Here is a 24,943-nt window from a genome sequence, read left to right on the forward strand (position 1 = left end):
GGCCTGATCAGCCTGGAGAAACTCAGCAGGGGCCCTTGCCAGGGGCCCCAGCAGGGGAGGCAGCAGGCTGGACATTTGGAGCATGTCTGTGTGGTGTGAACACTCACTCTCTTGTCCATGGGCAAGTTGCTCACCCGTCTGTGCTCAGCCCATCTGTAAAAGGGAAATGGACTCCAAGCACTTTACTCTTCTGTTTGTCCTCAGTATTCTCATGTCTAGAATGAAGCAAGGTTATGGTTACTATCAGGATGGAGTTTTTTATAGAGAACTTAAAGGTTGATCATAATGAAAGCACACATTTAAGGCCAGGCGTGGCAGCTCACGCCTGTAATCCCAACACTTTGGGAGGCTGAGGCGGGCAGATCACTTGAGGTCAGGAGTTCGAGACCAGCCTGGCCAACATGACAAAACTCCATCTCTACTAAAAATACAAAAAGAACAACCTGGGTGTCGTGATGCATGCCTGTAGTCCCAGCTACTCGGGAGGCTGAGGCAGGAGAATCACTTGAACCCAGGAAGTGGAGGTTGCAGTGAGCTGAGATCACACCAGTGCACTCCAGCCCGGGTGATAGAGTGATATGGCTCAAAAAAAAAAAAAAAAAAAGCACACATTTATATGGTGCTTTCCCACCAGGCACAGCTCTGAGTGCTGTACATGTTCTAACACAAAAGCCTTCCTAACATTCTTAACACCAGATTTCTCTCCGTTCAGGGTCCCTGCGACCGCAGGCTCAGCTCGAGGACCTGCAGAAACAGGGGAATGCCTCCTGGGGCACTCCTCTCAGGAGTAGGAGCCTTAGGTCAGAAAGGTCTTCCTCGTATCCAGCCCAAATCCGCCTTGCTTTAACGTCTAGCCGTTGGTCAGCTCTGTGCTTTGGGGTCAGGGAGAAGGGATCTGCTCCCCTTCCCCATGGATGTGGGAGAGATCCAAAGGCAGCCGCCATGCCCCAAACAGCCACTCACCGGGAGCAGAGTAAGCCCTGCTCCTCCTCTCAGTTGCTCCGGGGTTGCTAACTCAGAGAAGGGAAATAAATAGTAACAAAGGCGAGCATTTATTAAGCACTTATGGTGGGCCGGGCCTCGAAACATCATCGGATTTCATTCTCAGACCAACCCTAAAGGTGCTGGTGTTAACTCCCCATTTTAAAGATAAGAACCAGCCGCTCAACCAGGGTAAGGGACTTGCCCCACTGCGGATAAGCAGCAGCTTCGGCCTGACTCCAGAACCCAACGTTGTGGAAGCCGGAAAGCCCCGAGAACAGGCGGAGAGCAGAGGGAGCACCGCAGGGCGCCGGCCAGGGTGGGGGCACCCCCAGGCCTCCAGGAGGTCGCGCGTCCCGGGCGAGAGCGGACGAGCCGTCAGCACCAGGGACAGCTCCCCAGGCCGCTCCCGGCATCCCCCGACGACTGCGCGCGCGGGCCGGTGACGCGCGCTCCCCGCCAGGCTCGGGCGCGCGCCCTCCCCGCCAGCGCGCGCCCTGCGCTCGGGACCAGGCTGGAGCCGCGCGTGCAGCTCGCAGGGAGCCAGCCGGGGCGTCCGGAGTCGCGGCCGCAGCGCGGAGCTGGCAGGGGTGCCCGCCTGGGCACGCAGTCGCCTCCCCGGGGGCCTCCCGGGCTTCTCAGCGCCCGCCTCGCCCGCCCAGCCACACCAGGCGCCACCGCCGTGGCCTGGCATGAGCGGCCGCCGCTAGCAGCGCCCTGCCCGGGTCGGACGCCCGCCCGCCCCGTCACGTGCGCCCAAGTCCTCGCGGCTGGGGCAGCGCGGTTCCCATGCTTCAAGGTAAGGGCCGAGCGGGCCGCGGGTCACGGGGTGTGGGGCAGAAGACGCAGGCTGGAAAGCTCCAGCTAGGTGCCCACTCGTCCAGAGTGCCCACTGCAGCCTGCCCCGGCTGCCTCGCACCAGGTCCCCTGACCCAGCTGGCGTCACCCATCCCCTGGCTTCCACCCTCAAAGCGCATCCCCGAGGAGGAGACTGAGACCCAGGTGGGCACGAGGGCCTAAGGGAGAGGTGGGGGACCCACTTTAGGAAGGGGGGCTTCATTTCCCTCGTAACAGTGGCCTGGGGGCAGGGGGCAATGGGGAAGGAAAGTTTCCCAGAAGAGCCCTCTGGAAACCTGGCCGCCTTCTCTCCCTGCCAGGAGCTAAGACTTTTTCATTTGCTGAGCTTTGCCTTCTTCCAGAGTCGGTGCTGCATTTTCATCCCATCTCATTCACCCAACACCCACGAGAAAGGGGCATTGGCCCCATTTCACAGATGCAGAAACTGAGTCTCCGAGAGGTTTGGTCTCTTGCCCAAGATCACAGAGTGGGGAAGTGGTGGAGATGGCCTCAAACACGCCGGCCTCTGTCACCACCACCTCACACCTTTGTCTGTTAGGAATCTCTGCTTCATTGACAGGTGGGGGGGGTGCCTAATTGACACTGGGTTTCCTCAGCCAGAAAAGAAAAGACTCTACACACCAAAAACCCAAGAGATATTCAACATGGGTCCTCAGGGCTCCACTGTCTCACCCCACTCGTGTCCTGTCCTCCCGCAGCCACGGACTGCCTGGGCACAAGTGGTCCTGCCAGTGTGTGTCCCGTAGCAACCCCGATGGCTCTGAGACAAGAAACTCAAGGGTCAAGTTCATGGAACCTTCTGCAGGGTAAGGGGAGTATCCTTGAGGTCTGAGCCCCAGCATTCGTCCTAGCACCTTCCCCAGGAAGCAGGAGCTCAGGAGAGCCAGTGGGCCACCCTGCCAGCCTTCTCCCTTGCATTTCCCTCAGCCCCTGCCAACTCAGGCTCTTCAGGGCTTCTGGGGAGAGCAGTAATTACCAACCCCCAAAAAGTTCAGGGTTGCTGGGAAAGCACCTTTGCCCATCTTCCCACCTTCTCCCTCTTATAGAATTGAGAGTGAAGTGGAGGTGACCAGGGCTCTACCCACCTGAGCAGGTGAGAACCAGCACTTCCTGGGCTGGGCAAGGGCTGGTTTTAACTCTTGGTGCACTGACTGCAAGCTTCCTAAACAGCTTAGGTGCTGGCGGCTTGTGAAAAAATCTCACCCTAAGGCTCGGGGGCCCAGGAAATGTGGGATTTTGTTCATTCGGTCTTGCACTTGCTGGCAGTTTGTTGAGCATCTGCACGATGCTATGAAAAAGACCCACAGGGCAGTCTTTGTATCCTGGATCCAGCTGGGTTTTGGTTTCCCTATCAGCTGAGTTTCCAATGGGGCCGGCTTGTCTGGACTCAGCCGGAAAGCTTGGAAATGGCTCCCGAAGGATCTGGGGGTCTGGGAAGGATGCACAGGCTCTCCCAGCCTCAGTGCCCCACTTGCATGGGGAGGGAGTGGGAGCTCCAGGGTGCATTGCTGGACTTTCAGGACGTGCTGACACCACTCAGAATCCTGGCACACAGAGGTGTTGCAGCTTCTCCACCCTCACCTCTCCAGCAGGTAGGGCAAGGAGCCCCACAGAGCTCCTCCTACCCTTGAGGCTGGAGTCCCCAACACACGTCTGTCATGCCAGTACCATCAGCAAACATGAGAAAGGGCGCCTGGGGAAAGGTGGGCACAGATGGAGAAGTCGGGACTTGAGTTCTGTCCACCTTTTTGGGTGACCTTGGGCAAGTCACTTTCCTCTCTAGACCTCAGTCTCCCATGTACAAAATTGTGGGGTGGATCATTTCATGTCCCCCCTCTGAGCCACTGCAGCTCTGTTCATCCAAGCCCCGGATGGAGTAGGGAAGCTGGGAGGAGTGCAGTTCCTCCCTTTTTGCCATGGTATTGAGGGAGCGCAGAGCAGTTTTGAAATCTTCAGACTGACCTGAGTCCAAGCCCCCAATCCGTGCCAACCCTACTCCCTACTCACATGATCACCCCCGTTTTGTATATTTAGGGGCTGGCTCTATATTCCTGACTTTTCTGGTGCTGGTTCTGGGTGAGGCTTCACAGCATGGAGACCCACTCCTGCAGTGAGACCTCTGGCTCCTGCCACGTGGGCCTGCCTCTGCAGCCTCATGGCAGCGGGCTCCAGCGAGGAATAATTACAGCACTCGGGAGGGGAGAGATGTATTACATCTCAGTCAATTACCTCTGACTCAAAACTCTCGGGGCAGGAGGGGAGGCAGAGCAGCAGCCGAGCCCTTGTTCTGTCCTCCACTCCGCTCCTGGCCCTACCGCCACTTCCCTCTTCAGAGTAGCAAGTCCTGATCTGTGTGTCAGTAAAATGGCAATTTGTGTGGCAGAGAGAGTGGATTCCAGGCCAGACCACAGGTGCATCATTCCGCATCTCCATCTGCAAAAATGAGGGTGCTCCTGCCTTCCCTGCTGGCACATGGGACACCGGAGCAACCGTGAGCCTGGCCAAAAGGCTTTTGGACGCCAAGAGCATGTGGTCCTGGGGACCACCCTACAGAGGCCAGGGTGGGGCTGGGGGGCTTCTCTGCCAGCTGCTGCCACACTTGGCACTGGTACTTCTTGCAGTGTCTCAGTCTTTCTGGATTTGCTCCAGAGGGGATTTGATGAGTTCCGAGGCCTCAGTGTTTGCCAGCTCCCTCCCTCCGTTGCTGAATCCTCCCGCAGGCCTTGGCCCAATCCCCGCTTGCTGGGGGTTGCTAGAGAGGGGAAGGAATCCTGTTGCCCCTGGGGTGAAGTGGGCTGGTGGAGGTAGAGTTGAAAGCCCGGCTTTGCTGCTTTCTGGCTGTGGAACCCTGGGCCTGAAGGTCTTGGGCTGGAAAATGGGGACTGTGCCTCCTCCTTCCCTGGGGCCTCATCAGTGAAGGAGGAGGCTGGAGAGTCAGGTGGGGTCCGATTCCGCCAGGCTTGTAAGCCCTGCTCAGTGGTTGGGCTTTCCACCACAGTCCACAGGAACCAGGCTCTGGGAGCCCGGAGGGACATGGTCAGCTCTGCCCTTTAGGGACCCTCTCTGGCTGCACCATGGGGAATGACTTGGAGAGGGGGCCCTGCAGGCAGGAAGCTGGGGAGGAAGGGAAATGATGGAGGCCTGGACCAGGGTGGTAAGAAGAGGGCAAGTGACAAGCATGTTGAGGGCTAGATGTTTGTGTTGGGGTGATGGGAGACGGCCTGAGACTGCCCGAATGTCACTCCTATACCACTCCCTTAAGTCAGGCCCAGGCAGCGCCGGACGCTCGGGATGGGCTGCATGTAGGCAGTAAGGTTGCGGCCCCGGGGCCCTGGGGGAGGACTGTCGTTTCAGCAGCAGCTCAGTGTCAGAGCCATCATCCCACTGGGCTGGATGTTACCGCCTGTGCTCTGGGCGCTCTCAGCCCTCGGGGAGCCGTGCCTGTGGGAGTGGGTCCCTGCCGGACCGAGCTAGTCACCTCTGCCCTTGAGCTCAGTTTTCCCAGGTGGCAGAGGTGGAAGAAGGCTGCACCAGCTAGGGAGCTCCGGTGGAGGCTGGGCAGGGACTGGGACAGAGACCCCAAAACAAACCAGGCTCCCAGGGCTGCCACCTCGTCCACTACATTCCCTGGCTACTGAGGGTGGCAGTGTGGCTGAGTGGACAAGAGCACAGCTTCTGTAGCTCAGCGGAGCCGTGTTTCCATCCAAGCTATGCGTCCCTCGTGAGGTTACTCAGCCTCTCTGGGCCCCAGGTTCTTCATTCATAAAATGGCAATCATTACATCCGCCTCTGATGTGCCAGCTTACCTCCCAGCCAGCAGACTGGGAGAAGAGCCCTAGCGAAAACCTCTTCCAGGCCAGCTCCACCCCACGCAGCCCCGACCCGTGCTCACTTCCTGGCTTTGCCGTAAGGTGGCCTCGGGGCCCACAGGCCTCGGACTGCACCTGGCAAGCAGGCAAACCCCACATCGTGGGGCAGCCTTGGCTCCTGACCTCAGTGTTCACACACAGGCAGGATCATCGCCACCTCCATCTCCGTTCCTCACAAGGAGGTCCACGGTTTCTGTGTGCAACAGGCTGGCCCTGTCTGGGAGCTGGGCCTGCTGGCAGGTCCCGGGTCTCTGGAGAACCGTCCTCTCTCTTTTGAAATCATCCTAATTTGCATTTGCTGTATCTGGCTGCACTACCTTATAGACATCAATCTGAAATCGTGCTACTCCAGATGGGGTTCGGGGACCAGCAGCAGCAGCAGCAGCATCCCTAGGAACCCGTGAGAAATGCAGGTTCCCAGGCCCCCAGACCTGTTGTAACCGGCCCCCAGGTGATTCCTGTGTTCCGTGGAGTTTGAGACTCACCGCCCACCACGGCAGAAAAGAGGTTCTATTTGCATAAAGCAAGGGTGACTGTCTCCTTCATGCTCCTTATATATTTAACTTCATATATTAAAGGGTGTTTGAATAAAAGAAATACATGCTTGCAGTAAGAGAAAAACCAACCTATTCAGCTTTTGTTGGTTGGTTGGTTGGCTGGTTTTTTACAAAGTAAAAGCCCCTGGTTTCCTGGGTGTGGCCTGCCCTCCAGTGCTCGGCTGTGTCAGTGACGTGTGTGTCAGCCACACTGGGCACCACCGAGAGACCAGTCTGTGTGTGTTGTTCCCTGTCCTTTTGACTTAACAGGTCTTGGTTGTGTCTGCATGTCGACACCCTAGTCTGTCATTGATTTACCTGGACCCATATCAGTAAACAGTCATGTAGGCCATCCACAGGTTTTATTTTTTGTGTGTGTTCATTTTATATACTTGTTCACTCAAGTAATCACTCCAGGGAAGGATTTCATAGTTGGATGAGGGATGTGCAGTGTGAATAGAAATAAATAGGCCAGGTGCAGTGGCCCATGCCTATAATCCCAGCACTTTGGGAGGCTAAGGCAGGCGGATTACTTGAGGTCAGGAGTTTGAGACCAGCCTGGCCAACATGGTGAAACCCCATCTCTAATAAAAATACAAAAAAGAGAGCCGGGCGTGGTGGCATGCGCCTGTAATCCCAGCTACTCGGGAGGCTGAGGCATGAGAATTGCTTGAACCTGGAAGGTGGAGGTTACCAAGATCACACCACTGCACTCCAGCCTGGGTGACAGAGTGAGACTCTGCCCCCTCCCCCAAAAAAAGAAAAGAAAAGAAATAGCAATGCAAAAGCAGCTGTCCATGGATTAGAAGATGGGTGCAAGGTAGCAGGTGCCCCAGATTCAAAGGAATGTACACCCTGGGCTGGAGCAGGCAGGGAAGGCTTCCTGGAGGTGGTGCTTGAGCTAAGCCCTGAAGGATTAGCATGGAGCAGGAAGGAGCTGGTGTGGCACAGACATGCGGGCTCCTATCATCACCAGGAGGCAGGAGGACTAGTCTGTCAACTTTGGCTAATGAGCAGTGGCCCCGCTAAAGATGCCCCTGAATTTCCTCTACTCCCTTTGCGGGTGGGAGAGAACAGGCTGGACCACTTCCCTGTCTTCTCATTGGCTTTTAGCTTTCCAAGCTGGATTGTGGCTGGGGTTGCTTTTCCCACGTGCTGTAGGCCACGTCTCACCCCCTGGTCTCCACTTGGTTCACCAGCCGTGCAGACCCTCTGCGGTTCCTACCAACACATCCCCCTAGCGTTAGCTCTGATTATTTTGCCAAGAGTGATCTGAGGCCCTGGAGGAAAAGGCCGGCTGCGGTGGGATGCGCTGGGGATGCACTGGACCCACAGCAGCAGGGGAGGAGGCGTCTGGGAGCATCAGTGGTTTCTCTGTAGCATTTGTCAAGGGCCTCACCTTTGTGTTTGAAATGTCATGTTTACATCCTGTTTTCAAGTCCTCCAGTTGGCGTTGGCAATTGCAGTCTCACTTGATTCATTAGGGAACTTTCCTAAGGCAACATAAAGATGTTCATTTTCCCAATCCGAAGGCGAGCACCTGCCCACCCCAGGTGCCCTTTCTCCCTGGGCCAACCTCTTGGGCTGGCCCCCCCTCCGCCCTGGAGCCCAGCAGACTCAGCTGAAAGGAGGGCCCACATTTAGGGCCAGAATCCTATCTCAGGTCTCCCTTCTCAACGGTTCAAAACTAGCCACTGCTTTAAGAGGGCTGATTCTGGGATATAATGATTCGATTCTGGTTCAAAGGAAGGCAGAAAAAAGCGTCCAATATTTTACTAGAAAAATACCAGCTTCTCTGCAACATTGTCGACTGTGAGCTTCTGGTATTTACTTGTGTTTAGAGTTTGTTTGGTTAAAGACTCATTATGCAGAAGCCTCCTGCCTTGGTGTGAACCCATTTACAAAATTAAAAATGTAGTCAACTTTAATTTTACCTTCATGGAACTTCCCACATGAGAGTTCCCTCTAATTACTGAACAGATCTCTATTTCAAAAAAAAAAATTGTTTTCCAACACAGTCTTAAACAATCACTCGTGTGGTCTTTTTTGTCACCCCTGGGCTGAGCCGTCCTGTTCGCTGCTGGCCCTTCTCTTCCTGGGAGCGCTCATCATTGCCCAGGTGCCAGAAGAGGAGGGGTTAGCATTGGCGGAGGGAAGCAGGGGGAGGGAGGAGCAGGGAGGGCACGTCCACAGAACCAGCCAGATGCTCTGAACAGTCGCAAGCGTGGGACCCCACAGCTCAACCCCACCCGGATTCGAACTCTTCCAGCTGGTAAGCGTAGGCATATTACTAAACCTCTCTGTGCCCTAGTTTCCTGGTCTATGAACATGGGCCTGGCTCTTTCCCACTTGCAGGGTGATGGGGACTCATCCATCGTCATCCACCGGAGATTCCAGACCCAGCTAGAAGTGTGGCAGATGGAACTTGTTGTTATATGGCGGGTCTTGAGCATGGCTGGAGGCAGGGCCTGCCAAGTGGCCCCTGCGGCAATGCTAAAGCTCCGTGTGTGTGTGTGTGTGTGTGTGCGTGTGTGTGTGTGTGTGTGGCAGGGTTCAAACCCTGCTTAAAACCATTCCCAGCTGAGGATAGAACCCAGCCCTGGTGCGGCCCGTGGAGCCCCACCCAGGACAGACCCTGCCAGCCCCCAGCTTCCCTGCTGGTCCTCCCTGCAGCACTCCTGTGTGCTGGCTACTGCCTGTTTCTCGAACCCTCAGAGTCCCTTCCTCCCTGAGGCTCCTCCCACTTACCCCCCTCGCTGCCTGAAGGACCTCCTGGCCAGTGCCAGGTCCCAGCTTTAGTCAGCCCTTCTGAGACACGCCCTGACGCCATGGTGGTCAGATGGCTGGTTGTTTTGTGTGGCTGTGGCTCCCCCAGACCAAGACACCCCATGATTAGGGACAGAGATGGCGTCTGGTTTCCCATCAGGGTCTTCACTCAAAACATTCAAAACCAGCAAAACATCCTCAGGGAAGAAGGGACTTGCAGTGTTCCAGAAATGGGAAGCAAGCCAGCGTGTAGGAGCAGTCCGGGGGGTAGCTGCGTCTGACCCATGTGGCACCCGAAATTCTCCAGTTATGGGGGTTTCAGTAATCGGAAGGGAACTCCAGAGAGAGTGGGTCTCGCCTGGCCAGGCCCCTGTGGTTAATGCTGCTATTTGTATTGACAGCATGACCAGTTTCTAAAAAATCCTCTCACCTGCAAGACAGACCCTTTCAACAGCACACCTCCACTCGTTTAAAAACGGCTGAGCCCAATTTATTTAAAAAGGAAAATTAATGTTAAAAAATTGCTCCAGGCAGGGTCTTTGCTGAAGCCTTGGTCAAAGACTGCTCAGGGCAGCAGAGTTACCTGCACAAGTTATAATAGAATCACTGAGTCGGCTCCAAAGGCGCGCCCTGCCCAGAGAGCTCAGAGGCTCAGGAAGGGGGCCCAGTGGGTCTTTGTAACCCCTGTGCCTAGTATGGGGCAGTGGGTGGTCAGGGCTCCAGGAGGAGTGAATAGAGTGAGGGATGGAAGAAGGGTTGTCAGCTCACAGGCTCTGCTGCCCTCTGAGGCCCTGCTCCCAGAGAGCTTGCAGGCGGGTAGGGCCCTCCCAGGGGTCCTCATGGCTGGTACTTGGGAGAGAACTTGGGGTGATGTCAGGGAAGAGCAAAATGTCTGGAGTTCAGCCAGGAACTCGAGGCAATGAAGCGCCCCCCTACCCCCTACCAAGGGAGAGTTGAGTTAATGGCCTTGGATGAATTGTTATTTGCGAGGGGAAAGGGGGTTAGGGAGCGTCTGTGATTGTTCACTGAGCATGCGATTACACTAGTTATCTTCCAAAGTCCCTTCCGAATCGAAGAGGAAAGGAGTCTCAGATTCTGAGCAGCCACTGGTTGCATGTTCTGATTTTCTAAGACTCTAAAATGTGGCTTTAAGATTCTGGGAGCCTGCGACTCCAGGAGCTTAGACCAACCTCTCCTCAAGCCCCACGAGTCTCGAGCTTCCACCCATCCTTTTACCCTCTGGTTTTACCCCTGCTCCCACCCCATCCCACTGCAGACCCCATCGAAAGCTCCAGGGAACAAGCTGGGCCCAGCTTTAAATGAACTGCAGGAATCTAGAGGCCCAGCTGCAGGGGCCATCTGGGGCTTCCCTCGTAAGTGCCAGGTGACCTGGGCTCCACTGAACTGAGAGTGGGTGGCACCACAGGGAAACAGGGGTACTGTGGCACACGCCCATGCCCCGGCTGCCGTGTGGGCCAGCCAGTCTCTTTGGGATGGGCCAGGCTGCTGGACTCTACCTTTGCACCTGCATGCTGCTCTTCATCCACTCTCAGCACTACACACACACACACTCTCACACAGACCACACTCACACACATGCACACAGACACACACATATGCACACAGACCACATTCCCCCCCCACACACACACTCACACAGACCACATTCCCACATACACATGCACACAGACTCACACTCATGCACACATACATTCACACACACACACACACATACACATAGACCACACACATGCAGAGGCACACATGCACAAGACACACACACATGCACACACAAACTCATGCACATCCACACAGACACACATGCACAAACTCACGCACATCCACACACACACACGCACACACAAACTCATGCACATCCACACAGACCACACACATGCACACAAATGCACACAGGCCACACACACATTCGCATATGCACACTGACACACACACATGCACACACGCACACACATATGCACATAGACCACACACATGCACACAGACCACACCCACACTTGCACATGCATACGCATGCACAGACATACTAGCACACACATGCACACACACTCGTACACAGACACATTCATGCACGTATACACACACACAGATCACATGCACACACACGCACAAAAACACACTTGTACATGCATACAGACCACACATGCACACTGACACACATGCACACATATACACAGACACAACTAACACACATGCACACTCATACACATACATGCATGCAGATACACGCACACACATTCACACATGCACACGGACACATACATGCATACACAGAAACACACATGCACACACTCAACACATGCACACAGACACATATGCATGCACACATACACCCCTTACACATTGACACACATAGACACAGATACCCACAGACACAGATACACAGACACACACAGATGCAAACACACAGACACAGGCTTCAGCTGCTGTCGGGCTTGCAGTGGGGTCCCGGGACCCAGGTTCCCTTTGTGGCACAATGCAGCACCATGTGCTGGGAAGGGGAGCCCAGAGGAGGCCTGGGCGAGCAGCAAAGCTTCCCTGAAGTCACGTCTGAGCTGAGAGCTAAGCAGCAGCCTGACCTGACCATGCAAGGAGTGGATGGCAGTTCCGAGTCGATGGAGCAGTGTGTGCAAAGGCCAGGAGGCAGAGGCGAACTCTGTGCGGGTGAGGCATTTAAAGGCGAGAATGGCTGGAGCCCAGAGGCAGGACAGGAGGAGGGTGGGAGACAAAGCTGAAAGTGTGGCGCTCAGGCCAGGTGGAAGGTGCCCCAGGGCAGGGGTGCAAGGGCCACTCACAGGGAAGGGGGGAGGGCCCCTGGGGGAGGGGGTGCTGCCTGCATCCAGCAGGGGCAGGCTGGCATCCTTCCCCTCCATCTGCCCTGGGCTCTCCCTGATGAGGGCAGGGATCTCAGGCCACCTTTGTTCTGAGCAGCCTGAGAGGGACCACTGAAAGGAGCCCTGGGGGACAGGCACATGAACCAGCAGCCCAGGTGTTCATTTGCCACCTGTTTGCTGGTGCCTCAGGTCCCTGTCCCCAGTGCCCCACCTGTGAAATAAGATGAGGACTCCTGTCTCTAACTCTCAGGCTGCTCTCTCTGGGGAGATATAGACCCAAAAACTCAGCCAAAACTACAGTGTGCCGAGGAGCACGAGTGCGTTATTCTAATTCACCACTGACATCACAGTCCTGGGAAAGCAGTCCCTCTCTCCCTCCCTCCCTCCCTCCCTCCCTATCTCTCTCCCACCAGCAGCGGGTGCCTGGCTCCTGGGCCGAAATTGTCTAAGTGCCCCAACTGTTGGGTTAAGAAGAGCCCCACCTCCTCACCCCAGCACACGCAGCACACAGCTGTAGCCATGGAAACCGCCTGTAACCTTGTGAACAGCTAAAATAGACATTATATATTTTTTGGTTTGTTGTTTTTTTTTTTTCAAATGCACTTCTGTTTCACACTCCTGTGTTGATGGGTAAGGATGCATACGGTTCAGGGTTGGTGTGCAGAACATGCCTCACACCCCACCCTGTGCCTTGTTCCACCCCATGCTCGCTCAGAAGGGCCTGGGCCCAAGGGACTGGGGTCCCCAGGGGGAGAGCCCCTGAGGAGCTGCTGTCTCCTCAACCCTGCCTCTAACAAGACAAGCCCAACTCCACCCAGTCCCCCAGGAGCAAAATACCTCCCACCGCCTGGCTCCCAGGGAGGCCTCGAAGCTGGGTTTTGTGAGATTGAAGGCTGAGCAGGGAGCCCCAGACTGGCCACTTAGTTGTTGTCACCATGGCTCAGGTTGGGACCCAAACCCAGTGAGAAAATCAGAATCCACAGTGGTAGGTCCAGACCTGTGTGTCTGAGAAGGAGCTGAGCTTTGAGCCCTGTCCCCTGGACAAGTCTAGAAGAGGAGACAGTGTAAATGCTGCTCTTCATCTCCCCTTCATTTTGGAAGGTTTTTTTTTTCTTTTTCTGGGTTGCACGTTCCAGGTTAACGGCCTTCTTTTTTTAGCACTCGAAAGACACCACTCCATTGTCTCCTGGCTCTCATTGTCTCCAGCAAGGAGTCTGCTGTCATTCTTACCTTTGGGCCCTTGTAGGTCATGCAGCCCTTGGCTCTGTGTTTAGATTTTTCCCTTCGTTGCTGGTTTTAAGCAATTTGATTATAATGTTCCCTGGTGTTGTTTTCTTCTTGTTTCTTGTGTTTGTGGTTTGTTGAGCTTTTTGGATCTGTGGGTTTATAATATCATCCAATTTGGAAATTTTTCAGCCAATATTTATTTATTCTAATTGTTTTTTGCACCAGCCCCAACTTCTTTGGAGGTTCCAGTTATACGTATATTAGACCCCTTGAACTTCTCCACACCTCACTGAGTTCTGTTGGTTTTTTTCGTTTATTGATGTTTTTCTCTCTGTTTCACTTTGGATCCTTTCTATTGCTCTCTGCAAATTCACTAATGTTTTCTTCTGTAATATCTAGTCTGAGGTTAATTCCATCCACTGTATTTTTCATCTTAGGCATTGTCATGTTTTCATCTCTAGAAGTTCGGTTGGTTCTTTTTCCTATCTTCTATGTCTCTACTTCATATGCTCAAGTTTTCCTCTGGTGTTTTGAACATATGAGCTACAGTTAATAACTATTTTAATACCCTTGTCTCCTAATTCTATCATCTGTGCCACTTCGGGGTTAGTTCCAATGAATTGATTTTCTGTTCACTGTGGTTTGTATTTTTCTGCTTCTTTCCATGCCAGGTAATTTGTTACTGAATGCCAGATATTGTGAATTCCACTTCATTGTTATATTGCAATACATATTTGTGAGGTCTGTTCTGGGATGCAGCTCAGTTATTGGGAAATAGTTTGATTCTTTCAGGCCTTGCTTTTAAGCTTTGTTAGGCAAGTCTAGAGCAGCTCTACCCAGTGCTTCATGAATTAGAACCTTCCCTGATTGGTGGGAAGAGGAACTATTTCTGGACCTGTGAGAGCTTCAAATATTGTTCCCTGGAATCCTATCAGCTAGTTCTTTATCTGGCCTCAGGTAGTTTTGCTCACATTTGAGTCACTGTTCAGCCAGCTACTCATGGGGGACCCTCTGCAGAGCCCTGTGGCTCCACGGTCCCCCACGGAGCAGCAGGCTCCTCCCCAGTTCTGTGTCCTGTGACCTCCGGCCGCTTTGGCCTCCTTGGGCTATCATCTCTCTCCGCAACTCAGGGAGACCAGCGGGCTGCACCTGAGCTCCCTGCACCATAGCCTGGGATTCCCGCTGGAGGGAGCTGGGGCCACCACAGGGCCCTCCTTGTCTCTCCCCCATGGCTTGAGGAGTGCTTTCCTTCGTCACTGGTGTCACCTTCAAGCAGGAGGGCAAGCCTGGGCCCCATTACCCCATCTTGGCTGAAACTCTGGCTAATGCTGCTTTCCACAACAAGGGTGAGCCACCCCCGCCCCCGCCCACCAGTTATGGGGAGACTTCTACTGTCATCTCCATTTTATCAAACTGAAACGTGGAGGAACCAAGAAACTTAGCCAAGGTGATGCACAGCCCAGATTCAAGTGGCACCCACTGTGCTGCTCCCAGACAGGAGCATGGCAAACTCGGGGGCTCCCCGCTCACAGCCGCCCAGGCCAGAAGCCTCTGGTTTCCCAGGACTCCTCCCTGTTCCCCATCAAACCACCAACAAGCCCTATTAGTGCTCCCTCCCACTCATCCCCCCATCCCCTTCTCTCCAGCCCACCTCCTCCCTCTTGATCCCTCCCACTCATCCCCCCATCCCCTTCTCTCCAGCCCACCACCTCCTCCCTCTTGATGACCATGACAGCCTCTGAACGGCTTCCTCCCACTCTGCCTCCACACCCACCCCACCATGCCTGCCTTGCACCCGCAGCCACAGAGCCACTACCAAAAGCAGAACCAGTCCAGTTACTCTCCTGGCCAGCCCCCTTCTGAGCCTTCCCCTGAACACATTCACTCCTCATTCGGCTGAGAGTCACCAGGTGCCCACCATGGGCCCAGGACACCATTCCAGGCACCAGAATAAAGAGACCGAGCCCCTGTCCTCAGCAACTCAAATTCCAGAGGGAAGAAACAGACAGTAAATGAACATATAATATGCCAAGTATGGGGTAAAGCTACCAACCAGGCAGGTTAAGGGGGTGGAGAGCAACCATGGAGCAGGGGATATTTTTGATATGTGGCCTGGAAGCTGTAAAGTGGGGGAAGCCACTGTGGGAAGGGTGGAATGGGAACGGGTGGACATGGGGAAGGAAGGGGAACCTGAGGCCTGACCCTGGGCCCCTTCACACTCAGAGGTCAGGAGAGGAGGAGAAGCCAGCCAAGGAGGGAGGGGGAGATCGGGGAGAGCATGATGTCCCAGAAGCCAAGGGCTGCAGCCCCTTGTCCTCAAAGTGTGGTCCAAGGATGCCGCACCAGCAGCACCAGATGCCTGTTAAAAATGCACAGTCCTGGCCAGGCGCAGTGGCTCACGCCTGTAATCCCAGCACTTTGGGAGGCCGAGGCAGGAGGATCATCACTTGAGGTCAAGAGTTGGAGGACAGCCTGGCCAACATGGCAAAACCCCGTCTCTACTAAAACTACAAAAATTAGCCGGGTGTGCTGGCATGCACCTGTAGTCCCAGCTACTTGGGAGGTTGAGGCAGGAGAATCACTTGAACCTGGGAGGCAGAGGTTGCAATGAGCTGAGATCGTGCCATTGCACTCCAGCCTGGGTGACAGAGGGAGACTCCGTCTCAAAAACATAACAAACAAAAACAAATGCACAGTCCTGCAGCCCTGCTCCCCAGGCTACTCGATGCACGTTAAAATGTGAGGAAGACTGACCTGGAAAGTGTTTTGGAGAGGAAGGAGCAGCACCAAGCTGTGACAGGGAAGGCAGGGACAGGGCTCCAGGAAGGCTGGCTCAGGCACCAACGCCCTGCTGCCTGCGGGGTCTCTGCTGACCTCGCCCCTCTTGTCTTGTCCCCCTCCTGCTCTTATACTCCAAGCAAGATGAGCTTCTCCAGGTCCTGCCTTGCCCTGCCTGCCTCTGGGCCTTTGCACGTGCCATTTCCTGCCCAGGGTGCTCTTTCCCATCTTCTCGCTACTCATCCTCAGGTTTCAGCATCTGGGCCCCTCACTCAGGGTCACCTCTCCTGGCTGCCACCCCTGTTAACACTCCCCATTCTTCCTCTCTGCACTCCCGAAATCACCAGTGCACATTCATGTCCCCCCACAAGACTGAAAACTCCACAAAAGCAGGGACCCAAAGCTGGGCCCAGGATGCAGTAAGAGATGAAGGAATATTTGCTGCTGAATTATTAATAAACTATAAATGCCAAACATGTGGTGCAGACAGAGGGTGCTACTAGAGCCCAGAAGAGGGAGCCATCTTCAGGGGTGGGAATCAGGAAAGGCTTGCTCCAGGAGCATGGAGACAGATGGCCAGGAATCTCAATACGCCGAGCTGGAGGGGAGTTCGAGGTCCTGGGAATGACACTAGCAAAGGCCCAGAAGCAAGAAAATGCAAAGTTGGTGGCTGGGAGGCCAGAGGAACAACCTCTTACCCAGACAAGTCTAAAGGGCATTGGGGCAGTGCAGGTGAGGCCAGAAATGTAAATCAGGAGCAACCTTGGAGGACCCAGGACATCAGACGTTCAGGGCCTAGATCAGGAGCTGTGTTCCAGAGAGATTCCTTGGATGGACTGATGGGGATGCCTTACGGGAAACAAATGTGCTGTAAAGGAAACCTTGGCACTATTCCGAGAGCACAGCTCTGGACGTGGCCACTGGGATAGGAAACCAAACCTCAGCGTGGTCTACACAAGCTGATCTTGTCTTGTTAAAACATAATTGAAGTCCTACCAGTTGGCACAGTCACAGAAATGTCCCCGCAGCCCCAGAACCTGCTCCACACGGGCCACCCCTGTCATCTCCTCTCACTGAGAGCCAGCCCCATGGATCTGGGGGTGGCAGAGGGGGAGTGGATGTGGCTGAGACGGGCCTGCCCTGGAGCTCCCAGCCCAGACTTAGGAAGGGAAATTCCAAGGAGAGGCCAGTGAGGCGCCATCAAAGCCACTGGCCCTGCCAGCCCCTGGGCAGTGTCTGAGGTTCGGGGCTGGGGTGCGAATCTAGCCTGCCGACAGCCTATCTCCCTGGGCCAGGATGAGGCAGGGACCCTGGCCCCAGCACCGGGCTGTGCTTGGCACACAGCTGACTCTCAGCAGATGCCATGGAAAGGAGGGAGGAAAGCCGGAGATTGTCATAATTCTCCTGTTTCAGAGACAAGACTGAGGCCATGGTCGCCCTGGTGCTAATGGGGAGAGTCTGGATTCCTGCCTAAGCCTTTCTGACTCCCAGGCAGATATGGACACAGCATCAGAGGTGTCCAGGGCTGGGAGGGAGAGGTGATAGCAACAGGCATCAGCACACTGGAGCAGGGGCATGGAGGTGAGGGCCTGGGAGCAGGTGTATGACCTTGGCTGGCAGAGGGGCCAGTGGAGGTGGCCTGGGCTGGGGGTGGCAGAGGGTATGGATGGCAGTGGTGGACAGATGCTGGACTCTGGAGCTACTCAGGGAACTAAATGGGCAGGATTTTCTGGAGATGAGATACAGGAGGAAACAGCCGACTCCAGGCGTCACTTTGCTTGGTTGGCTGAGCAAGAAGAGATGCTGACGTGGGAGAGTCTGCCTCCTGCTGGCTGCATTGCCTTGGCAAGTCAGTTCCCTGCTGTTTGCTCATCTGCAGAATGGGCACAGCGATACAGGGGGGGAAACCTTCATCAGGTCCCAGCATGACCCAGGTCCCTGTAAAGACTGATGAGAGGGCGGCTCTGCTTCCTGCTGACCCGCACCGCACAGGCGCACACCGCACTCACACGCGTTCCGTGTTCCTAACTCAGAGGGCCTCGGCCTGGGCTGCACATTGGCACCACCAGCAAAGCTGTGCAAGTATTGGTTCCTGAGCCCACGCCTACAGCTTGTCCTGTCAGTGGCCTGGGATGCTGCCGGGTCTGGGGCAGGTGTAACTGCCCCAGGTGATTCTAGTGTGCAGCCCGGGGTCAGCCTGTTGCTCTCCAGCAGCATCGGTCAGAATCCTCTCGGGGGCTTGCTGGACCTCACCCCCAGAGTTTCTGACCCCCTCGCTGGCCTGGGTGGGACTTGGAACTCTGCATTTTAACAAGCTCCCAGTTGAGGCTGATGGTGCTTTAAGTAAAGAAGTCACTGGCCTGGGGGAGACACAGACTGGTAGTTATCTGCAAGGCTGCAGGACCAGGGTGGTGGCTGAAAGGCAAGGAGAGTGGCTGCGAGTTGGCAGAGGGCAGGCCCTTGGCCGGAGAGGGCAATGTTCACTGGCTCAGCCTCCCCACCCCTTCGCCCTTCTTGTGTGAGCCCCTCAGCACAGCCAGCGTGGGCACCTTCCTGGAAGAGGGAAGGCACTCGTCTATGGCTCCAGGCTGCCAGTCCACCTGACCAGTGGGGTGGACATTAGTGGCTGCTGGACACACCCTCGGCCTCCCTCTCGGGCCGCCCAGGGGCGAGCTCAATTCTGAGCTCAGGTTGACTTTCCCAAAACTTCCCCGATGGCAGAGGGGGATGCATCTCTGCCCCCTGGAGTTGCAGTAGTGATTCCTGTAGACAAGAAATCCCACAGGGGCACGGCACCACCTCAGCCCTCCCAGGGTGCTTGGTTCCCAGGGGCTCCGCCTCAGCCAGTGACTCAGCCCACAGGCATTTATGGAGCACCCACTGTTTACCAGGCCTGTGCATCAAGGTGAGGCTGAGGGCCCACCCTCGTGGAGCTGGACACGAGGTCACAGTGTCCTGGGGAGGCTGGCTAAGGGAGCAGCTCCAGAAAAACAAGGAAAATGAAAACAAGCAGGGTGGGCCAGGCCGGGAGCAGTAGGGAGGTCACGCAGGCTTCCTGGAGAAGGCGAGGCCCGGCACCATCTTAAAGGGCCAGAAGGAGCCAGTCACCTGGAAAGGAGAGGACAGCGGGGGTGCCAGGGGTCTCCCAGGCCAAGGGACAACCCCTGAGGCCAGCAGGTGCATCCCCAGAGCGGTCTCCGTCCTGAGGCAGAGGCCACACGGACAGGCCTAGGGTGAGGGTCAGGTTGGTCCCAAGGAGTGAGGACTCACTCAGAGGAGCCCCTGCTGGGCCAGACCTGCTTTGGGGGCCATCCTTCGGGACAGTGGTTCTCCCAGTGTGCTCCCCCAGTGTGCTCCCCGCGCCCGCTGCATCAGCATCCCCTGGGCACTTGGGAGAAAGGCATGTTCTCCGCCCCCCTGAGTCTGAAGCTGCAGGGTAGCGCCCGCAGCCAGGTTTCAGTGCATTCGGGGGATGCTGGTGTAAGCCCAAGGTGAGGGACGGGTGCTATGGGGGCACCAGGGAGGACTGGACCAGGGAGGGCTCACACTGGCTGTGGAGAAGGCTGGGCAGGGTCCCCTGCAGGGAGACAAGCCAGGAGGAGGGGCAGGATGAGCTTGTGTGTGCACGGCCCCAACAGGAAAATGTGGGTGTCATCTCAGCCACAGTTACCACCCCCACAGGACACCCAGGTGGCCAGTGCCCTGAGGCTGGGCCTGGGTGTCTCCCCCATCCGGAACAGCACCTGGTTCCTGGCCTAAGTAAATACAAAGCCTGCTGTGATGGACCCAGGATGGAGAGGGCTGGGAGACAGGGGCCCAGTGCCAGGGCATAGCAGGTGCCTGCCACTGCGGAAGAGGCTGCCCTGGCCCCAGGAGGCCAGCTGCTTGGCAGAGGGTGGTCATGGCAGTGCAAGGTAGACCCAGAAGGGAGGCAGCTGCTCATGAGTGGGGTGGTCCGGGCTTGGGCCTTGGAAGACAGACCAGGATGCCCCGGTAGCTGGGCCCTGCCCTATCCAGAGCCTGCCTGCCTGCTGAGGGACCCAAGGAGAGAGGCTTTCTGCCAACGCAGGGGGCAGGGCCAGGAGCTTCAGAGCTGGTACCTCTCTCAGGATCCCCGGAAGCTTCCTTCACAAAAGGCAATGGTAGTATCCAGGGTTCTTTCTCAACCTGGCCCCATATGTCCCATGTCCTGACCGAGAATGCTGTTCTGTTGGCCCCTTGACACCCAGCGGCCCCTCAGGCAGGGGAGACCTTGGTAAGGGCTGGAATTCCTGGCTGGGGGCAGAGTTTCCCGGCCACGCTGCTGGCTGGGGTCTGGGGTGCCTTCCATGTGTCTACTGGCTCTCGGGGCTCTCCTGGGACTCCAGGCGTGTCCCCACTGAGCAGAGAGTCCGTCTGCTCCTGTCCGTAAGGCTGAGTCAGCAAGGGCTTTACTGAGCATCCAGGAATTTTATCGAACATTATCTCAAGGTGCTGGGCCATTTTGGTGGGTAAAGGCCTGGAATTGCATCAAGCCTGTGCTTCCTCCCTCTTTGTGCCTCCGTTTCCTCGTCTTTGCATGAGGATGCTCAAAGTACCTGCGCCGGCTGTGCCTATAGGGTTCACTGAAGCACCGGGGAGCCCCCAGCCCAGCACGGGACTAAGTTATTTGTTTACTAAACGAGAGCTCTGGTCGTTCCAGCAAGTCCTGGCCTGGCCCTCCCTCCCGTCTGCCTTCCAGGCCCTGAACTGGGACCAGGAGCAGGGCTCAGTTCGAGGAAGAGAACGAAAAGAAAAGAAAAAAGAAAGAAAAGAAAAAAGGAAGGAAGGAGAGAGAGAAGGAAGGAAGGAGAGAGAAGGAAGGAAGGAGAGAGGGAAGGAAAGGAAAGGAAAGAAGGAAAGGAAGGGGAAGGGGAAGGGGAGGGGAGGGGAGGGGAGCGGAGGGGAGGGGAGGGGAGCGGAGGGGAGGGGAGGGGAGGGGAGGGAAGGGAAGGGAAGGGAAGGGAAGGGAAGGGAAGGGAAGGAAACTTAAGTCCAGCAGCAGAGAGGGTTTTACGAACCCAACTTCTGCACATTGTTATTTTTAAGGGAGAGAAAAAGCCAGCCCCGTCAGCAGCTGAGCTGGGACTTGCCCGGGGTTTTCAGGCCCTACCCTCCCACCCCCCATTTCCTGACCCACGGCCGGGAGATCGGGAAACTGCAGCCCAGAATGTTCTTGGTGCATCTCATCTGCCTTCTCCTGGCGGCCTGAAGCCCTGGCCTGGCCTACAGCTCTGTGCTGCTGTTCCCGCCCCCTGGGAAACACTGGGGATCAGCTAGGTGAGGGTGGGGGTCACGAGGGCAAGACCCCAGCTCACTCAGGGCCTGCGGTGCAAGTGTGGGCAGCGGCCCCCACTGCATTGAAATCAGCACCAATGCCGCCCTGGGGGGGGGGGGGGGGGGGTGGGTGGGTGGGTGTGTGTGTGTGTGTGTGTGTGTGCGCGCGCACTGTGTCGCCCCCTGGTGTGTGTGTGTGTGTGTGTGTGTGTGTGTGTGTGCGCGCGCGCGCGCGCGCGCGCGCACTGTGTCGCCCCCTGGTGGCCGGAGGACTGCAGTGGGAAACCAGGTTCTTGCCTTCATGGGGCTTAGGTCTGATGCAGGGAAGGCGGTGAGTTTACCCCATCCCTACAGGCAAGCTGAGGGTGGGGGATGGAAGGAAAAGGAGATACATCAGATTTGATGTGGCACACCATGTTCACCCCTGGAGCCCTCACCCCTCACCATGTGACCTTGTGCTTTTCTCTCCCCATGCTAGGCTCCTTGGCTCTCTTGTTTCCTTGTCTGTAAAATGGGCATAATAATAATCTTTGCCTTGGCTGTCCCGGCAATTGAAGGAGACGTTGGTGAAGGGTGCCATGCCCTCCTGGCACAGAGATAGTGGTGCTTGGCACAGGATCCTGTGCTTATTATTATTAAGAGGTATAGGGAGCCATGCAGGGTGTTTGAGTGAGGCAGCAACCTGTTCAGACTTACGGTTCAGGAACCCCAGTGGGGCAACACAGGATGGCACGGGCAGGAGCCCCAGCTCACGGGATTTCCCAGGGGGTATTTTCCGGGGGTATTGCTGAGCATTCTACTTGTTGAAAAGCAGGTTTCTCTGCTGTATTGAAATCATCAATGTCAACAGTTGTAGGGCCTGACAGAGAGACGGGGCCTGAACCACGAGCTTCTTCAGGGATGTGCATAAATATTTCAGACCACGAGGTGGTCAGAACAGGAGAGCAGGGGTTTCTGGGAGAGGCTGCTGAGCTCAGCATCCAGAAACCCAGTCCTTTTCCCTTCTCCCATCTCCTCTACCAACAACTTGGCGCCCACGACCATTCAGGGTGACTGGCCTGTGTCTCACTCTGCAGCAGATGTGCCCGGTGACCCTGGGCAAGGCCCCCTCTCTGGGGAGCACAGCCACCCAACTGCACAATGAGTGGGTCAGCAGCATGCTAGATCCCTCAGCATGCTAGATCTCTCAATATGCTAGATCCCTCAGCATGCTAGATCCTTCAACCTGCTAGATCCCTCAACATGCTAGATCCCTCAACATGCTAGATCCCTCAACACACTAGATCCTTCAACATGCTAGATCCATCAACATGCTAGATCCCTCAGGATGCTAGATCCCTCAACATGCTAGATCTCTCAACATGCTAGATATCTCAGCATGCTAGATCCTTCAGCATCCTAGACCCCTCAACACACTAGATCTCTCAACATGCTAGATCCCTCAACATGCTAGATCCTTCGGCATGCTAGATCCCTTAACACGTTAGATCTCTCAACATGTTAGATCCTTCAGCATGCTAGATCCCTCAACACACTAGATCTCTAAACATGCTAGATCCCTCAACATGCTAGATCCATCAACATGCTAGATCTCTCAACATGCTAGATCCCTCAAAAAGCTAGATACTGCAGCATGCTAGATCTCTCAACATGCTAGATCTTTCAGCATGCAAGATCCCTCAACCTGCTAGACCCTTAACACCCTAGATCCTTCAACATGCTAGATCCCTCAACACACTAGATCCTTCAGCATCCTAGATCCCTCAACATGCTAGATCTCTCAATATGCTAGATCCTTCAACATGCTAGATCCTTCAGCATGCTACATCCCTCAACACACTAGATCTCTCAACATGCTAGATCCCTCAACATACTAGATCCTTCAGTATGCTAGATCCATTGACATGCTAGATCCCTCAGCATGCTCAATCCTTCAACCTGCTAGATCCCTCAACATGCTAGATCCTTCAACATGCTAGATCTGTCAACATGCTAGATCCCTAAACACGCTAGATCTCCGCACATGCTAGACCCTCAACATGCTAGATCCTTCAACATGCTAGATCTTTCAACATGCTAGATCCTTCAGCACACTAGATCCCTCAGCATGCTACATCCTTCAACCTTCTAAATCTTTCAGCATGCTAGTGCTGGATCCTTCAACACGCTAGATCCTTCAACATGCTAGATCCCTCAACATGCTAGATCCTTCAAATGCCAGATCCCTCAACATACTAGATCCTTCAACATGCTAATGCTAGATCATTCAGCATGCTAGATCCCTAAACACACTAGATCTCTCCACATGCTAGACCCTCAACATGCTAGATCCTTCAAAATGCTAGGTCCTTCAACACGCTAGATCCCTCAACATGCTAGATCCCTCAGCATGCTAGATCCCTCAACACACTAGATCTCTCAATATGCTAGATCCCTCAACAAGCTAGATCCTGCAGCATGCTAGATCTCTCAACATGCTAGATCTTTCAGCATGCAAGATCCCTCAACACGCTAGACCCTTAACACTCTAGATCCTTCAACATGCTAGATCCCTCAACATGCTAGAACTCTCAACACGCTAGATCCCTCAACATGCTAGATCCTTCAGCATGCTAGATCCCTCAACATGCTAGATCTTTCAGCATGCTAGATCCCTCAACATGTTAGATCTCTCAACATGCTAGATCCCTTAACATGCTAGATCCCTCAACACATTAGATCTCTCAACATGCTAGATCCCTTAACATGCTAGATCCTTCAGCATTCTAGATCCTTCAACATGCCAGATCCCTCAGCATGCTAGATCCTTCAACCTGCTAGATCCCTCAACATGCTAGATCCCTCAACATGCTAGATCTTTCAGCATGCTAGTGCTACATCCTTCAGCATGCCAGATCCCTCAACATGCTAGATCCTTCAGCATGCTAGATCTCTCAACTTGCTAGATCTTTCAGCATGCTAGATCCCTCAACACGCTAGACCCTTAACACACTAGATCCTTCAACATGCTAGATCCCTCAACACACTAGATCCTTCAGCATCCTAGATCCCTCAACATGCTAGATCCTTCAGCACGCTAGATCCCTCAACACACTAGATCTCTCAACATGCTAGATCCCTCAACATGCTAGATCTCTCAACACACTAGAACCCTCAACATGCTAGATCCTTCAGCATGCTAGATCCTTCAGCATGCTAGATCCCTCAACACACTAGATCCTTCAGCATCCTAGATCCCTCAACATGCTAGATCCCTCAGCATGCTAATCCCTCAACATGCTAGATCCCTCAGCATGCTAATCCCTCAACATGCTAGATCCTTCTGTACCATTGAGCCCACCCCCACCCCAGAGTTGGGATCCAACCTCCTTGGGCCATGCAGCCCAGGTGTGCCCTCTTCTGGGCAAGCAGGACCTGGAGCCAAAGGTGGCAACTCCAGGCCTGACAGCAGCGGCCACAACTCAAGCTTTATTTTTGCAAGTTCTTCCCCAAATCTTTCTGTTCAAGGTCCTTAAGTAGCGTGGTAGCCTTCCTGACAGAAGGGCCCCACAGGCCAGGCCTCCCACCAGCATGATCTATCTGAGCCCCCCATGGCACTGCCTGCTGCTCTGCCCCAGACAGGGCCAGTGGTTCCCCCATCTCCCACGATCCCCGACTCGGTCTCAGCAGAAAGGGGCTGGGACTGGTCAGTGATTTTTGAGCAGGGTCTGCGATTCCCTAGTGCCAAAGCAGGGAGTGTTACTGGCTTCCCCACTGCCCAGCCTCACAGCTCAGGGTGCGG

At 55.1% G+C, this 24,943-nt stretch overlaps 1 protein-coding gene across 2 annotated transcripts in view; it reads left to right on the forward strand.

The window, feature by feature from the left end:
• The first annotated feature begins 1,468 nt into the window (after positions 1 to 1,468).
• Positions 1,469 to 24,943, forward strand: part of FAM163B (family with sequence similarity 163 member B) — a 34,502-nt gene continuing 11,027 nt past the window's right edge. Inside the window, exon 1 of one of the 2 annotated variants that reach the window (XM_001154647.8) lies at positions 1,469 to 1,780. The gene's annotated coding sequence lies outside the window, so the exon portion shown is untranslated. Of the gene's footprint in view, positions 1,781 to 2,573; positions 2,646 to 24,943 lie in introns of those variants that run through there. The other variant, XM_016962019.4, reaches the window with a different exon arrangement.

Source organism: Pan troglodytes, chromosome 11 (genome assembly GCF_028858775.2).
Source record: "Pan troglodytes isolate AG18354 chromosome 11, NHGRI_mPanTro3-v2.0_pri, whole genome shotgun sequence".
Classification (NCBI taxonomy): Eukaryota; Metazoa; Chordata; class Mammalia; order Primates; family Hominidae; genus Pan; species Pan troglodytes.